At 45.4% G+C, this 19216-nt stretch overlaps 1 long non-coding RNA gene across 1 annotated transcript in view; it reads right to left on the bottom strand.

Moving 5' to 3' along the window:
* The window catches only part of LOC135386062 (uncharacterized), a 280169-nt gene extending 268905 nt beyond the window's left edge, over positions 1–11264 (bottom strand). The window contains exon 1 of the long non-coding RNA XR_010420578.1: positions 11179–11264. This is a non-coding gene — a long non-coding RNA (uncharacterized LOC135386062). The remainder of the gene's footprint in view (positions 1–11178) is intronic.
* Between the last annotated feature and the right edge of the window lie 7952 nt (positions 11265–19216).

Genomic DNA, 19216 nt, shown 5'->3' with positions numbered 1-19216 from the left:
CAGTGACGAACGCAAAGCCATGACGAAGCAATGCTAAGCACGGGTGACCAGCTAGCCTGCTTTTACGCTATTTTATGAATCACAAACACATAGCCTTCAGCTCCATGATTTATATCTGTGGTGCAAGTATTCTTAGTTGTGTGCTGCAGAACGAAAGCGGTTTTATTTTACCGTGTCATCCCTAATGAAACACTCACTAAAAAAAGGCTGCTTTCCTACCAACAATAAAAAACATTGCATGTACTGAGGGGTTTTATTGCATACTTCGAACATTTTCGGGAGTTTTTAACGCATATTTATCCGCTGATGACCACACAGAAATTATAAAGGTTCACTCGAGTTCCATTGCTGTCCTGGTGCTGCAGTGATTTATCGAACCCCCACTCCTGAAATCCAGAGCACCCCCAAATTTCTGGCGACAACTGATCCCTTTATTTTCTGCGCATCCCCCGTAGGGGGTAGGGACTTGTCATTTCAGCTATGAACATATGTCGGCAATTATACATAATGCTTTTACAACTGCAATAATGACCGCCCCCTACCCATTTTTTTTTGCAAGCCTCCACCACCGTGGCGATTCTGGACAAACCACTGGCTACGTGTCCACTCAGGCCAGAACCGAGAAATAGCTGTTGGCCATTTGCAGTTATCCAGTTGATAGCCATAATGTGCCCTGGATACTCCTGGACGGTATATTTTGAAGACCTTGAGGTATAGTTACGGAAAACGGTAGAATCTGATTAAAATGCTACTGTGTTAAAGAACGTATTGTTTAATTAACTTACTGTTTAATTCGGATGATATAGTCTCTGCTACAAATTAATCTGAACCTACACGTTGCGGAGGTGAACGTATACAAAACGCAGAGGGTATAAAGTACCGTATTATACCCTCGGAAGGTATAGCCTAAGTGATCTATATACTTTCCATATGGTTTAGACGGGGTGTAGATTGCGATAATGAGGTATAAAGGTGGTACTTCGGTTACATACCTTTCTATAGATTTTTTTTACACCCTTACTTATAAAAGTGCGGACAAACGAGAGCGCTGTGCCGCACGCAGTGTGTAGCAAGATCTTGAAGGCCACTCTATTAGCTTTATTTATGACTGTGACGTGTACGTATGTGTTGCTAAACTGATATATTGTCGTCTATTGAAGCTCTATGCAGCTCTTCTTCGTATACACGTCAGTAATGTAAGTCCTGCAAAAGTAATTGTAGTTCCCGTCGTGCTTGTTCTACCAACACCTATAGGTTTGCTCGTGCATCATGAAGGCGGCAAGGTTGCTGCGTCAGGTTTGGAATTTTTACTTGCTTTCGCTATACCAGTCCTCCACACATACCCTGTTGATTCCCTGACTTATGGTACAAGTAGGCAGTCATACTTGATTTACACAGAAAATAAGCAAGTACGCGCTTCCTTAGGTTTCCTGGAAATACTGCGAATGTAAATTCGAACCAAATGCCCTATAGATATTGATTGTAACTTGGGTGTTTATTAGACCTAGCAGTGTGAAATTTTAAGAGTTCACTGTATGCAGGTGCACGCATATTAAAACGGGGGAACAACCCAGCAGGCCACTATTTGAATGTTCGTGAAAAGGCGCGTGAGCGCTAACGACAGTTTTATGCAGATGCAGGAGTCTCGTGTGGATATTTCTTACAGGAAAAAGTAAATCGTTCTTCTTGGGCAGCAGTTTTTAATGACGGCAAAACAGAGCTCGAGCTTCGCAAAAAAGGAAAAAAAAGAAAATATGTTCTGGGAAAAGAATATGCGCGAGGTATGAGGTAATGCGCTTCTATTCTTGTTCTCGTGTTGCATCGAAAGAAAAGTTTGATAGGAAAAACACAAAAAAGACACAGTGGAGCGAGAATTTTTCTCCCAATCTCTTTAATATGCAGTTGCTATGCATCAGTGTTCTTCATTAATTCACCATACAACACGTAACGACGTGCGACTCGTGAAAAAAAGAGAAAAAGAAAAGTTCAGCGGAAGGATAAGTATAAGGCATAAGAAAGTTCTACTTAGATTTTAGAACACATTGCCGAAAAGTAAAACGTGCTGAAAAATTTCATTATTGCATGGTAGTTTCGGTTTCATCTTCAAAACATATACTGTACGACACTGTACTTTCTCCGTGGCTTAAAACGTTTATTAACGTACTACAACTTTTAGCCACCAGGCGTGCACACAAACCCATGCGAACATGTAATCGTGCCAAAATAAATATGAAAGTAGTGTAACTGAAAAGCCTTGAGTCGCAAAATAAATCGTACCGGTGTCTATTTTTTATCAGGTACAAATTTTTGATACGGCATCTGTGTAGATTCCACAGTTTCTTTTTTGAGTAAAAAAATATGTAACGGATAAAAATAAGCACCCTGTATAACGCTTGTACTACAACTGTCTACTGAATCGAGACGCTGGAAAAAGCGAAACAATTGCGTCAAACGAACGGATGGTTGGTCTAAATTATAGTGACTGGAACATACTCCGTTACCAACTGAGCACGCATGCAAATTATTTACTTCGCACAGTGCAAAGCACAACTGCGAAAATGCGGAGTTCCATGTTGTATGGTCGGCACGCGCAGCGATGCTCCTTACTTGCGCGCGACGGAGAACAATGCGTGATATGATATATAGGATTTAATACCCTAGTTCAGTGGGTTTAAAACTGATCTTGTAGTAGACGGGCGTTTGCTCATCCCCTACCTTTGTCTTAATGTTTCATAACTTTCCCAATCAAGAGATATAAGGATAACTGCTCCCAAAGAATAGTCTAATGAATTGCCGAGGTTTTACTTTTTATTATATAGGTCGATAGCAACAGCCCTACAGTTTATAAGGAACAGACTATCTAAACAAGTTCTACGAGAGGTTAATTAAACGATAAGCAACACATGGCAAAGGTGCGCCGAAACAGGGCGGAGAGAGGTCATGGCAAGGAGAAAGTGAAAAGCGAGGTGATACGCGTCACGTTGCTCATTCCAACCCCAAAATTATACAAGAACCTTGACGTTACTTTGTCACTCATGAGCGCATGGATGCCTCTAGATGCTGAGGGGGAAAAGCTTTTCTGTGTAACTAACCAGACTGCGAAGAGTCAGACAACGTGAGTAACGTCTGGAACACGACGTACACTGTACACTGTTAGAAAAATTTATACCTTTTAGGGTATAAACGGCTTGTCCCAGGGTGCATACCTTTTGAGGTATAAACGATATACCTCCTTCGAGGTATAGTAACTTTATACCTCCCTGAAGGTATATTATTTGCACCTCATGGTATATACATATATCCCCTTGAAGGTATATTTTCGAACTGTAATCTTCAAAAATTGGAATATTTTATTTTTTCAGCACTATACAAGAGTAGCACTTTCCTGATCCAGCTCGTAACAAATTTAGAACAAAATAATATTGAACGACAAGTGCTTTAATAACAACAACTACCCCGAGAAGGAAAGAGAGAAAGAAAATACCTGGACACACATGCACACACACAAACAAACGTACCCACAAACTCATATTCACAAACATATTAACAAAGTGCATCTTTAAAATGTAAAGGAGAGCTCATGCAGATTACTCGCCACGCAAGAAGCAACGTGGGCGGATTTGGTATAGAACAGATACTGGTAGTATAATACATCGTGGCTTCGCAAAATGTGGGGCACCTTAGCCCGGCGAGCAGCTATATGAGTGAGGACGCGTAGATTTGGTCATTTCGGGAACAACTAGCACGCTGCTATAAACCATTCCCGCTATTAATCAGGATGCAACTGTATTGCTGACAGTGTTTCCTAATTAAATTACTGCTTAGCTGAGATAGTATACCGTCTCCACCACAAATTAATGTGGTACCACAGGTTGATATCTAAAGGTATACAAAATACCTAAGGTATAAATGCAAGACAGAAGTACCTTATTATACCCTCATCTGGCGTGGAAGGTATAGCCTCGGCGATTTATACCTCTCACATGGTTTAAACGGGGTATAGACGTGGTGATGAGGTATAAATATGGTAGTTTAGTCCTAGTTTATACGTTCGTTATACCTCTTCTATACCTTTTCTTCTAACAGTGTAGGGGACGCGGTTGTCTAAAATCAGCACTCCGTGGTTTATCGCATCTCAAATACCCAGGTGTTGCAAGACTATTTCTTTCGCGTAACAAACACGTGCTGCACACGGTCCACCTTCAGATACAATACTGGCACACCACTTTCAACCAAGGTAATATGGGACGGCGAACTACTAACAGGCGATTTTAGCTAACCGTGTCGCCAACAGTACGGTGGTGTGAACTTGCCAACAGTACTTGACCGATGTGCGCAGATCGACGGGGTATTCGCTCCGGGATCAAACGGTGTCGGCGCGCTGCGGAGAAACGACGAACAACCGTAGTGTGGATAGCTCCCTCGCGTGGTCTGCGTTTACGCGTTTATTTCGCGTTCAGTGCAGTAGGCGTGGCATTGAGGAACCGAGCAGTATCGTACCATCGCGGCACCAGTGATCTTCTGGTGAAGATACACTAGAACTACGGAACAGAACCATCAACTCTGAACATCGTGTTATCCCCACTAGAAAAGTGACGGTGTCGCCCCCCTGTAGATCGATCAGGCGCAGTGGTGTGCAGTTCGTTGTGACCGTTGTGATCCTTGACGTCGATGTTGCTTGGCCTAAATGCAATAGACTTCAACCATAACTAAACTAACCTTAACTAAGAATAACTTTATGTCTGCCTAACGGATGTAATACACGAAGAATCCAAACGGTAAACAGACAAGAACTGAACGACTTCTCGATATCCCAGTTACTGCGCCCTCACGGAAATGGGACGGCTTCGTACGATTATGAGGCAGCGTTTCAGCTGGGGGTGTATACGCAACATGGTTACAACCTCTAAAAATGGCGCTGGCGACGCTGCTTCGGTTCCCTCGTTCGCTTGCTTGCTTGCTTGCTTATTTGCTGGTGTATTTACATATTTTTAATCAGTGAAGCTCCCGAAATTGGAGAGAGTCATTAATCACTGCGAGCAGCGGCCGCTGTCTCCCTTTCCTCTCACCGTCTTTCTCTCTCCTTTTGCGATCGAATCAAACACAGGGACAAATGCGAAGTACAGCAGAAAGTAGGGACCGCCTTTTGCATCGCACAGACTTCCTTTGTGCATACCACACTGGTATAGGGGGAAAGGGAAGAATGCCAGGAAAGAAAACACATGAAGTATATTGACTGTGCCTTCAGCGATGGGAACGATTCTTACACCGTTGGTGTGTGGCTCACCAGGCAACGTATTGTTTATATACTTTCAATCAAAGCAGCTTATGGGTGACGACGAAGGTTTCGCACGCAATATACGACTCTGGAAATCGATGGATATAACTGTTGTTCGACTTTGAGTGGGAAAATCATTAATTATCCTCATACAACGTTGCTTATCGCGGGCAGTAAATGAAGTGGTAATATTTTACGGAGAGTCGTCAACGGGGCCCGGTATGAAGTCTGTTACAGGAAAGTATATCTCTTGTTACTTCACGTGCCTCTTGTTCAAAGGGCTCGTGTGAACATGTAGCAACAGAATTACTAGAAAACGAAACGTTCAGAAGAAACACACCCTATTTCATCAGCCGGGGTCTAGCACATTCAGATAAATGCATGCAGTTTAAAGATTTAGCTCATACTCTTTGACTGTCGTGACAGCTGGCGGTCAGACGCTTCGCTGTTAGTAAAGCTCGTAATCAGGTAGTGCCCGGGCAGCACTTGAGTGCTTGACACAATCACAGCGCGGGTCGCAGGGTTGGAACTTAATCAAGACGCCATGATAATAATAGGTGAGTGCAACCTAACTAGTGTGACGCAGTAACACCAACGATCTTGAGTACTTTTCGTTGGTGTCACTAGCGTCACGGAGAAAGGATTAGGTGACGAGAAGTTGTTCGGCTGCGACGCGAACGACAATCACAGTTCAACTGTCGACGTCGGTCCATACATGCGGTTGACTACTTCAGTGTTTACAGACTCGCGCAGAACAGATCGCAGTTGCTTGACAGTGCATATTCACACAGGTCATTACAGTACAACGTGCGTCGCGTTTCATTGATCGTCCCGTTCGCTCTTCGTTTGTTGCTACACCCTCAACCCACACCGCCACACTACACTGCGCTTCACGAAAACAACCAGCGGAATTCGCCATCATCTATAGCAACACGCAGTATACATCGGCGTGAGCTGCTGTATACGGCAGCCTATTTTCGAGATAAAACGCTAGTTGGTTATTAACGAGCTAACTACCTTCGCAGTGAGTCTGAAGGAGCCCTATAAAAATAGCGGTCGCTGGGCTTCCGACTTCACTACCTCGTACGACACACGGTCTTCTCGCAGCTCTAGAGGTAATCTCAACGCGTTCGGTGATATCATCACGTGCTACGGAGCTTCCTCCGCGTAGCGTAATGACGGGACCTAATGAGAGCAAGAGTTGATGCTACTATGGAGATGCTTGAGATAAATGACCATAAAGAGGAGTAGCTGCTTTGTCCGCGCCCATGCATGTCCATGCGAGTCAAACGCCGCCACGTTCGTCCTTGTTAAGCCCCTTCAGCAGAACATAGCTTTATTGGTAAAGGCCTGCTGACGAGCACTAATGCGGCGCACACAACTGCTCCTGTTCTCTCACGACGATTTAGCTAGAAACACACGCACAGATACGTTCAGACAGTCACGAAGTGATATAAAGATATGAGGAATTATATACGGCTTTGATGGATGTGATTACGTAATTCTACGAACACAAGCTACAAAAACAAAGTGGCAGGAGCCCCCAAAACTTCCCCGAAGAAGAATAAAGCGTCCCCCGGATTACCAATCGCACAACCGGTAACATATTACCGGTTCAACAAGGAATACGTATCTAATAAGTGCTCAAATATATTAATTAAACACATTTTCCTTCGTAATAAGTAGGTGGCGCTTTGTAAGCATGCCATCCAAACCAAACGTAATCGAAAAAATAAACAAACAAAGGACAGTGTTTTAATAATTACGCCATAAATACTCGGAAAACCGAGGACGTTACAGAATGAAAAGTTCGGCAACCTAGCCAAAAGAACGCAAACAACGAGAATTGGTCGAGGCACACCGCAAAACAAGTTCGTTATCACTTATCAGCCACTAGACATGTGCTCCTATCAATGTATAGTACAAGACGGAAACAAAGTGTCGGTATGCATGCACCTTCCATGTCAGCAGAACGTGTCCAAGCAAAACACATCGATACGAGGGACTGACTTTACGATAAAACAAAAGAAGCGAAGTAGCAACACTGGCCCAGCGACGTTATTTAATTGTCTGTGGGCACGAGACCTCAGCGCACCCACAATTCTGACAGTTGTAACGGTGTAGGGCTGATTGCTTTGGTGGCACACTTACGCGTGCGAGGTGGTGTATCTCTGTGTACGTGGAAAAGTCAATTTGAATTTTGCTCAAATAATAGAAATAGATCAAGAAATAGAAAAACCAAGGAATAGAAATAGGCAAGATAGGGTTGACAAGCGGGCTAAATGGTTAAGATGAGTACACAATCTTCTGCGGCTCATCTCATGGAGTCAATACAAAATTTTGCTCACATTTTGGTCAGTGGGGCAAAGTGTTAGGACTGGTTTCAGTTGTCGACGTTGTTGGGGAGAACAAAGCTAATCAGTGATGTGGGCAAGCTTGCGCTTGTCCCATCCTACAGTTGGCAATAGCATCAGTAAGTTAAGGATATAGGGACTAGTCATGTGAGCAGGCATTACGCTTGTGCTATCCTACAATTGGCAATGCAAATAGTAGGCTAAAATGTCAAGGAAGATGGGCGCGCTGTTTTTGTGACTCATCTAATCAGTCAATAGTTCTTCCGATACACATAGCGCGGTGCTCCACTCAAGTGCAAAACCAATGAGGTGGAGTTTTATGTCTTAGTTGGATCTGTCGCAGAAAATAAGGGAAACTGGTCAGTGACGGTGGGCTCAGCGTTAGGGAAGATGAGCTCGTCTTTTCGTGACGCATGTACCGGCCGAACAATGCAAAGCATGTCATAATAATAGTAATATGTAGTCGGCCGAATTTTGGAACTGAGCTCAGCATTGGACTTTTCTGAAAACATCTTTCCGGGAACAACACCGCAAAGGTAACTGCTCCGACGACTGTTTTGTAGACTTTGCTGTAGAAATAAAAAAAAAAAAATGTGGAATCGTACAATGAGCGGGCTGAACGTTGACGAAGGTGAGCTTACCTTTTAATGAGTCATCTATAAGTAAGCATAAAACGAGGTTATCGTTGTTCAGCTGTGAAATCCACTAGTGTTTTTATCGAAGAGATTTTCAGCAGAGGGCTTGTACAATGCACAATTTGGACGACATGCAAGAGAAATGGTACAAAAGATATAATACCTGCGCACTTTAAATAAGGAATGCACAGGGATGATCCTGTGTTCCATTTCGCTATGTTTTTTTTAGAATAAGTATTTTCCTACCCTCATCATATTGGAGTCGACAAGGCAGCTGCATTACAGAAAAAAAATGATGAAGAAAAAAAGACAGTGTAAAAACAAAACTGGTGCGTTTATCGGTACAGAAGATACAGTGCGCAGATTAACTGGTGCATAACGCACAAGGAACAAAAACCGAGAGAAGCCGGACATATCGTATCTATCTCTTCGTCCGATGTCTCGCGGTTTTTGTTCCTTATGTGTTTATATAATTCCACATGTTTGTGAGTCGCGCAGCGAAGCGGCGCCTACACGCCAAGCGAACAATTGCGCGCCGTCACTGAAGTACAGAAAGCCTCCGCTAGGTTGTCAAGGGATGATTTATGGGCCTGAGAGGTGCTGCCATCCTTCAGCACGTTAGCGAAACAATCCCATCGATTGTGAATATGCTGAAACAGTGGGACGCACCATCTCTCAGAGATGTCGCCACGGGTATTGGTCGCTGGGAATCAATATTTGCTACACTTCGTGTTTGGTGTAAGTAAGTCCAAGCAAAAAAAGAAAGAAGAAACACAAAACAGAAAGAAAGGAATAACGAATCCGCGAAACCAGGGGAACTGCGAAAATGTTTGCATAGTTTGCCCAGCCGAGTCCTTTGGCAGTTATCTTTTTTTAATAATTAATAATTGGGGAGTTACGTCGCGAGACAACTTTGGCAGTTATCCTTCTCAGGATCGCGTGAGGTATCATTGGAAGAGGAAAACTCTCACCTCTCTTAGAAGTGAGATAACTTACTATCATAGGTTCGAATGGCTTGTTTGATAATATGACAAGCATTGGATACAAAACTCTGTTCCAGATACATGTCATATATTAACATACAGGTAAAGCATCTACGTGAAGTTGGAAATATTCTGTCAAACTCGAGTTGAACCGACACTGCAAAAGAAGAAGAAAAAAAGCATACGTGCAAATCTTAATCGGAATAGAACCGAAGGCAATTAGCCAGTTAGTTTCGTAGTTATACTGGGTGCTGCAATTTGAATTAACAGATGTTCGTGGAACGAGGGGATATATGCTCTTATATGAGAGAGGGTAGACGTGCGTGTGTGATTTACACATCTCCATTTTCATGTCTTCATGCTCTCCGAATACGTCGCTCTGACCGTGATCTCCGCGCTATTGTTATGATAATGAACCTGTGGCTTTTGACCATTCACATGTTGCGCTGACCATTCTGGATGTCATGACTCGTATCCGATACATCGAGGAAGAAATACCAAATTCTAAGTCAATACAATATTAACGAAATAGGCCCCTGTGACTTCTTGCGAAAGGAACATGTCCTGTTGCAACATTGTTGCGGTTACAACAATGGTTACAACGACGCTGTTTACAACAACATTACAATGGTTATAACGGTTACACCAACGGGGTTACGGCTGCAAGATATCCAAGCAGCACAATGTACTGACAGTCGAGTGCAATGGCGATGGACGGGTAGGTGGAAGGCCTTGAACAGACCCGTGAGACTAAAGAACATTTATAAGACACATACGGTCCACCCCCATTGCACTCGACTTTCAGTGCATTGTGCTACTGTTGAACCTAGTCCTGGGCACGTAATGAGTTTGTCTGCAGCTTGGTAAGGGGATAAATAGGATTCTTTTCGAATAAACTTCATTTAGTTGAGAGTCTGCAGGCGTTCTGTCTCGTTTTGTTTCTTTGTCCTGGTCTAACTGCGGTTAAGCTGACAAACTTGCACCAACTTCCCTGCTTTGTCCTTCGTGTCCAACATGTACTGCTCTAAGATAGTGCAGTGTCATGCGAGTATAGGGAAAGTGGAAAGCTAACAAAACAACGCACGCTCCACCGAAATTAAACACTGGGTAGCCAGTTCCACCTCGTCGTAACCCACATCCTGATATTTTCCTTTATCACACCACCATCACGCGGTTCACCATTACTCCACATTCTCTGTGTGCATGCAGAGTGAGCTAAGCGCATTGCATTCTATGAAAGAAAAGAAATTTTGCGGTCATCTGACCCACTCTTTTCTACGTTATATAATCCACGTTTACTCAATACCACGTTTCACCAATTGCACTCTGCTACATAGTTGAAGAAAATGGCAGTGAAAAAGAGAGAATGCGGAGAGAAAAACTCAACGCAAGGGTAGCGAACTGCAGCTATCACAGACACCTGCGTGTGACAAAGGCACATCATCGCGAAATATTACAGGGGGACGCTCGTCTACACACACCACATCCAGTGTACTAATTGCTAATAGTGAGTGTGCATGGACACCACGGTGGCGATCTGTACTCTAACATGAATTATCTGATTACAGTTTAGTGTGTAATTTAACACAAGTCTCATGAAAGTCGTTAACATTGTAAAACTGAACCCAAACATAACCATCACGGCGACACGCCTGAACGCTTTCCAGCAGAACCACAGTAATTCCTATCTTTGCCTGCGAGGCAATCTACCAATCCGTCACCCCCTTCGATAGCTACAATCGTTACCAGTTGCCGAATGTCGTTGTTAGATGAAATAATCCTCAATACTGTGTTGCTGGTAAGCTAATGTTGCGGTTGGAGTCTCGGAAAGTTATTGCTTGTTGCATCTGACTGGCACTGCACTTCCTGACTTCGTTAAAGGGAATGCTGTCACAACAACAGATGCGTAAAGGAACATTCCTACGTACCACTAGAGCTCGTTCACACTAACGTTGCCTTGTTCGTCCAACTTTGCACATGCCTGACGCGAAGAAACACACGCACGTCGCGAGGGTACAAGTGCTTCCACCCAACGGCATAGTTCTGGCGTTTATGGTTATCTTTGCGTCGGACGGCGCAGACTTCGTTATCATGGGCTTACTCACTGAGGGCGGAGCCCGATTGCAAGATCTTTGGCGCGTGTCGGTAGTTTGATACAGCTCTTCGAAATGAAGACATCTGCTGATAGCATACCTGCCAGTTAGACCCATATGTTTGACCTTCCTGCTTATGATGCTGCTTTCGGGGCATATTTCTGTTTCGTCCTTGCTTGAGAGATTCCCCGGCATTTCTATCCTTATAGCATGCTTAAGCAGGATGACCTTCCTCCTTCAATGTCCTGCTCATTCCAATCCAAAGAGCACCATGTGCTGAATGTTCAAATGCGAAGGGCTGGTTGGCAGGTACACGCTTGTCTTCTGAGTGGAACAAAAATAATAATAATTCGGGGCTTTACGTCGTGAGACAACTGCGATCATGAGCGACGCCACAGTGGTCGGGTCTGTGGATTAATTTTGCCCAGCTGAGGGTCCTTTAACGTGCGCCGAAATTTCGACACACGGCACATCACATTTGACGTCTCTCGCGGAAGAAGGCGCGTCTGAGCAACTTGTACGCTTTCACCAAGTTGGCACCGTCCTTGACCGGGTTCGAACCCGCGATCGTAGGATTAGCAAGCGGAGACGCGTACCGACCGAGCCACCGAGGGCGGCCTCAGTAGAACACTTAGTTTCGCAGAGCAGCATACGAAACAAACAAACGAACAAAGATGGGACAACCGTAACTCATACGCACTCACTTTTTCATCACGTTGTGCGACTGAGACACAACATACAACCGAAACTGTACGAAAAACAAACTCTCCTAGAGAGTGTTGTTATCTGGCTTGTAGGAAGTTCGTGTCTGTTCAAAGTGGTATACTTCCATAGGTAGTTCTCGTGCTTGATGACAATACACACATACTCGCTGTGGAAGGTGAGTTGGAGATTATAGCCGCTGAGCTAGGACCCTCCCAAGCGACCCTTCCTGAGTTCTGGATTGTTCGCATGGTCTGGCGGGTACGCACAGAATCCACCTTCGGGTGGAGTTGTTCTCCAATATGTAGACAAGAGTTGCAGTACGTGTACAAGAACCTGCCTTCAGAGACAGGTTCCTTACTTGATGATAATACACACATTCCATTTGCAGGTAGCGCTCCTGCTTGATGACAATACGGTGCTACCCTTTGTGTACCCTTTGCGCTGCTGTTCCCGGAAAGATTTTTGCCTAAAAACAATTTCCGCACTCGAGACGAAGCTCGTCCGTCCCGTCGCCGAAGCGAAGACGCAGTAACAACAAAACCAACAAAGCAACAGGGTTTATTACATTAGATCAGTGGTTCTCAACTTTTGCTATTCGAGGAAACCCGTAATTATGCCAGCACGACCTCAAGGAACCTACTAGACTGCGGCAACTGTGTAGAAGTGGGTGAGGTGAACTAGATGTCGTACAAGTAACAAATTTTTATTATGCATAACTGATTATTTAGTTTTTTCATTATTATTTAATTGGTTATTGTTTCGTCACAAGACGACGCTTGAGGTTTGCCGTATTCTTTCAACTGTTTCACAATATTTCCCCGACGATAACACCACTGATGCTTGTAAATCCAAAGTGCATGTAGGCAACCGAGTAGCTCCGAAGTTTCTCGAAGTAGATCCGACTTTCTAATTGCTTGTAATTCCTTTGAAACACAGGAGAAGCAAAAGCGTGGCGTGGCGAAATTGTCGGGTTGAGTTCCGGGTGGAGCAAACAGATGAAGCTGACAGCTGCTGGCTCTACTTTGCAGTGACAGTCAGCTGCGGCAACGTGGTCCTGCGATCTCGATGTGAATCGCAATGCCAACGATCAAACATCGAGCTTTTCCCCGTAACAAGGCTGTTCGAGACCGATCCTCGGTATGGTGCTCGGTCAAGTTACACTCGCGGGTGCTGAACTGTTCGCGGAACCTCAGGACAAGGCTCACGGAGACCCTGGGTTCCGAGGAATCCGGTTGAGAAACACTGCATTAGAGAGTAAGAATTGGGCTCCAACAAACGCTTCTTGCCCGGTCCTTGAGCATGCACCGCCAGCCCAAGAAAACATTAGACCTCCCACACTGTCGCAAGTGCACTGCAGGCTCAGCAGGAGCGTCATCTAGTAGCGGGTTCAGGATGCAATTTGACCCACATTACCCCGCCCTCAAGCAGACACCACCTCATCGGGCGTATCTATAACGCGTCCATGGGGATTTCCATGCTCACCCGAGCCCCGCTTCCGAGAGGTACCCCTGACTCCCACAGGAGGTCCAACTGGAGTCGCCGTAGGGTGGCCAGTGCCATTTGACGTCGTTGGAAAATCGGACGGTCTCCACCCGAGAGCCATGCAGTGCCCCACGTTGGGCCACCAGTTGCGGGAAAATTCCTGCACTCGACGCGAAGCCCGTCCGTTCCGTCGCCGAAGGGAAGACACAGCAACAGTAAAATCAATAAAGGGACAAGGTTTATTACCTAAGACAGTAAGAATTGGGCTCCAACAAACGTTTCTTGCCCAGTCCTCGAGCATCCTCTCCAGTCCAAGAAAAAGGAGACCTCCCACACTGTCGCAAGTGCTTAAGCCGTGAGTTCGGGCTCAGATCCAGTTCCATCTGGTAGTGGGTTCAGGAAGCAACTTGACCCAAACCCTGTACGTGTGCTGCACGTACAGGGTGGCGTGAGCTGCACGCCATACCGGTATTAATAATATGTGTGTAAATGGGGCACACAAATGCATTTTCTTTCAATTGGACACTTGAAATCTTGTTACTACCTGTTATCAGGGCGCCCTGAAGTGGGCCGCGCGAGAGAGCGACAGCCGGCCCTAGCGCCCTGCCGGCTGCGCCTTATCCAGGGGGCGCCTCGCGAGTAGTCCTTAGGAGCCGGTAGAGTTCAGCAATAGGCCGAGCCAACGTTGTTGTTTTTTTAGGATTCTGAATATCATTTTCCTATATCACTTTATTTCGCTTAGAATTTTTATTTTTGTGCACGGCTCTGAAGTAAAGCACACTTCAAAAACAAAACAAATACGTTATGTGCGAGTATCTAAACGTGAACAGCACACACATAAATTCAACATGTGTGCGTTCATCGCCTCATATATAACGACACTAGTTTCTGTGCTGTGCAGCCAACACGTAGCGCGCAGACACTTGTATGCGGCACATAACATGTGTTGGGAATACAGAACAAGCCGTTCAACGACTTCTACCTATTTCGAAGGGCGTCGTCCCATCTGTCCAATAAAACCTCCTGATTTTAAACCACTTATTTTACTTAGGAGCGCGCGTGTCGTCTGATTCGCGTCCCATGAAAAGTTTTCGACTTCTCCGATAGGGGCGAACGAAGCTCCGCTCCGCACGAGGCGTACACAAGTTTTCAAATTAGCGTTTTGCGTAAGTGCTTGCCAAATATCACCAAACTGTGAAACGTGGTGCGATATGAGCTAAATTTGCAATGTACTTTGAAAAACGTTGCGTAACATTCTGTACTTTGCTTTACGTGCATTTGTAGTATGGCACTGTAGGCAGTACAGCTGCCGGGAGCCAATTCCCGCAGTCTCCTCTTCGGCTCGTAGTAGCCTTTCACAGACTGTTCCCTGCTTTGCCGGGAACGAATGAAGATGCGGAACAGATCAGAGGCCGATGCGCCGAAACTAACAGTTATGGATGACTTTACTGCTTCCCATGCATGTTGTGCAGACTTCGAAGTCTTCACTGAGGTACCACCGAAAAACCTCTCCTTTAATCACAGTCACAGAAATATCTGACTTTGTCAGTGTTTGACCAATCCGGAGTGTCTGCCTTTGTTTCGAAAAGTGGCAGCTCGAACATCGTCAGTTGTTCCAGTATATTTGATGATAGTCATCGTCGGTTGAGGTTTAGGAGGCATAACTATGGAACAGGGTAGGATCCTGTCGCCTCATGTAACGCGTGTATAACTAACTACTTTATTATGTTAAACATAGAAGGAAAACGCAAACGAGCTCGAGTGTGTATACCTGACGTTCGCAACAGGTTCCTGAGCTTGGGGAAGGTCAAAAGACAAAACACAAAAACAACGAACAGCACAAGACAATCGTCGTCGTTCCGTATGTCGCATATCTAATAAATAAAAAATATCAAAAATTAATAATAACAGCTTGTTGCGCTGGGTTCACAACCAACAAATTGACAAACTACGCCACTACCAAAGTACGTGATCCGGTGAAGTTCGTCGTGACATATCTTAGAGGCCAACCGGCTACCGAACGTCCGATGGACTTAGCTACACTTTTCCGTGCAGGGTATGCCCGCATGTTTTCTGCGTTGTGAAGAAATATGGTGTCAACCACAGTGAAACTGTAAACCAAATGGAACTGACCTGTGGCGGCCTCTAGAAGGAACCAACAGCAACGACATGCAGCTACACCGCTGCGCGCTACAAGAATTTGCTGCTCAGCCTTATCGACATTGTTCCGGAGCGAAGCCCCACGTAGAGAAAGCTCCCAGTAGAGCTAGCACTCCGGGAATCTTCGTTATCGCCCATGAGGGACCATGTTGAGGGGCAACACCTCCTCCACATCTGGTGACCCGGATAACCTACACCCCAGTCCGGTAGAGAACAACAACAACATATATATTGTGATGATGAAGTGGGGAGGTTTTCCACTCTAGGAGTGGAACGCTACCCCATAGCAAGGGGTCTAATATGAGTGGTGACAATGATCAGTGATGACGATGAGAGATGACGGTAATGATCGAAGTGGCGATGACGATGCTGGACGTGATCGTGGTGGTGGGAGTGTGCGAGGGCGCTGCTGGGGTCATAGTGAGTCCGGTAGAGAAGTAGGCCACTTACCATCCCGATTTCACGTCTTTGACAGATCACCTACGGGTCGCTCCAATCACATAGGTACGGGGATCCGTTCCACCAAGCACTTGCTAGGCAATGACGTTCCACGGTAACCTACTACCCCGCATTTCGAGGCGCCTTTGCCAACCCGTATACCTCTGCCGCTACGCCGCGGTCATCTCCCGAGCGTCACGCCGCCTCAGGCTTCCAAACGGTCCTCCTGGATGATCCACCGATGGCACCTTCCCGATAGCAGACGCTCCACTACCGACCACGGTACTCCGCAGTTAATCGCACAGCACTACCTCTACTTCTTTACACCAGCGGACCAGAGGCCCAGCCCGCGCTAGCTTCCAGTCAGTCTAACCTTCCCAGTCGGTTATGGGCTCTGGTTTCGTGCGACACAGAACACGACCACACTCAGGAAGTCGGGACCGTTGTTCCTCTGGGGCCCCTTAGGCAGACAATAGTGAGGTCTGTTTCGGGCCTTAACTTGCTTCACGATAATGCTTTGCGGCACTTCTCTGATGCGGCACTTCTCTACTCCCACTCAACGCTCATACTCACGTGTTGTCGCCCTCGTTCGCCCTCGGGTCCTTGCAGTTTCAACCATCGCTGGAACCAGCAATGTTCACATTGCACATGAAAATGCCATTTAGAGGCTACTTCAGCGACTGGTTTGTGAAGAGTTATAAAATTTGTGCAGAAGTAGTACTATAGGCTCACAAAGTTATTTCTACGCATCTATAGTGCGGAAATTTCTATGCGTTCCGTATACCACGACCTGCATTTCTGGTAATGAAAAACAGGCACATAAACTGTATCACATGATCGCGCAGCATTTCAGTATCTGAAAATATTCCAAAGTTTCAATGAAGGGTGATAACTCGGTTTTAGGGATAATACTTTAGTAACTGTTGCAGCTTGAAAACATTCATGGTATGCGTAGAAATGGGCATAGAAGCGCATTCTGAGTGTTACGATCCCGTACGTGGGTGTACATTTCGAAAGCGTTGAACAACACCGTTCAGTTAATATACGTGACAAACAGACCAGAATACCGCAACGGGTTTTCTATATACGTTATAACACTACGTACTATTTGCACAGGCCACAGTCTGACGTCAACGGCACAAATTGCAACGCGTTACAGAACGTCACGAACGTATGCAGTAAAAACATTGCACTATTACAAGTCCCGCAGGTCATTTATTACACAACCCAGTACCGACAAGGAAACGTCGCTAAAGACACACAATAAGTAACAACAACAGGTAACAATACTTACCACTTCAATCAATACTGCGAGAATTTGTATTGATTAAAGCAATATATTATTTTTGCAATCAATACTCATCCTCGCAGGCCACCAGCAAAGGCTACGGACCTTTTTCTTTTCTTCCCGCGTGCTGCCCGGTCTTTGCGGCCCCCTCTCCTCCTTTCGAAACAGCACGCGCGCTCTTATGCAAATTATGGCATCAGCTGGGAACGATGTTTCCCAACCGCTTTGCCCCCCTTTCCCGGCAGTGCGTTTAAATCCGCAATCCAAGAAGACGCGCAAGCTAAATAGAAGCAACAAACTGAGTAAAACGCTTCCGGGCGCATGTCACAAAAGGTAACAGCATGGCCGCGATCTGCTTTTGTTTGTTTGTGTCATTTTACCTTCGAGCCTGCTTCGAACGGGTACTTAGCCGGAGGATGCGCGGGCATTCTTTTTATGGACGCGTCTTTCCCAAAACTAATTACGGAAGATATATCTATTAGTATGCCAGGAGAAAGAGAAAGTTTGAGGGAGAGAAGAAGAAGAAATGCGAAGATGATGCTATTGGCTTGAAGGTTCTGTTCCTGCGCTGACATGTGCCTGGAAAAGAGGATGTAGCAAAAGGGAACATCAAAAAGAGTGCAGTCAATGTGGGGACACGGAAACACACAAAAGAAGAGAGGGCGTGTTTTGGGCGCTGAGAAATTAAATGCAAATTGGGCTGACTGCGAACGGGCGTTCATGTCAACGGGATCGACGGCTTTATACTGTCTTTTACTTTTGTGACGTAGCATTGGGAAAGTTGTCGACTCTCTCTGACTGAATTCATTATAAGTTGGTAATGAAGTCTCTTTTGTCTCCGTTGGTAGAAGTACTGCGTGGATTTTGTCGAAGCGGGAATGAGCTGCCCCTGTTCACGAGAGTTTGTACGAAGCAGAAAATGCAATTTCAAACCCCTGCCACTAACTAACGGAACGTATGGTTTCAAATGTGTTGATATGAGTTTTTTCTGCCCAAATAGAGGTGATTTAGGTGCACGAATCAAAGATGTACTTGTTAGTGATTCTCTTCTACGTTGACAAATTAGTTGAACTCTCAACGACACCTACCTTACTCCCATGGGCCGTGATTTCTTTATTACGCAGGTTTATGTTTTCTTCCGTTGGCTTTAGGGTTCCTATCTTCGGCAACCAAAGACAGTAAATATCTATAGGAGAGCATGGGGTTAAATTCAATTTTATCACAAACTTATTACTGAAGCGAAGAGACCCCGACACTCGCACTAAACGTGAATAAATGCAAACGAAGCAGCATAATAAGCAGGGCAAATGCCGTTCTCAAATCGTTCTCTTGATTGGTATGGGCGATATGTACACACATATCCCTGCATAACAAACGAATAGCGAAGGGAGGCATACACTATACGCTCCATGTGCTACGCAGTGGTCAGCACTATTGAACACCTGAACGACACTTGCTCCAGAAGAACTGCCTCATAACTCTGGTCTACTAGTTGCTATACTCCTACGCCAAGTTTCAGCGCAAGTCATCAAGGGCAGCTGGTGAAATTACGTCACATAACTTTCTTTGGGGCTGTGGTCGGGGAGTTGGCGCTCTTGTTTTGTGCTTCGACTACCGAGAGCTGTCGTTGACCACAAGCAAGGAACGCTCGAAACAGCAAACGCAGCCTCACTTTATTCCGGGCTATTCGAGCCTCAGCTTACGCGGCCACAACGAAGTTTTTCATCTGCAGCTGCGTGACCCTCTGCAGCACTTCCCATGAGTCGTGCCACAACGCTGCAGGTTTATTGTTTTCGGTAT

This window comes from Ornithodoros turicata, chromosome 2, assembly GCF_037126465.1.
Source record: "Ornithodoros turicata isolate Travis chromosome 2, ASM3712646v1, whole genome shotgun sequence".
Classification (NCBI taxonomy): domain Eukaryota; kingdom Metazoa; phylum Arthropoda; class Arachnida; order Ixodida; family Argasidae; genus Ornithodoros; species Ornithodoros turicata.
Note: the sequence above shows the minus strand (reverse complement) of the source record. Positions and strands in the feature narration are given on the sequence as shown.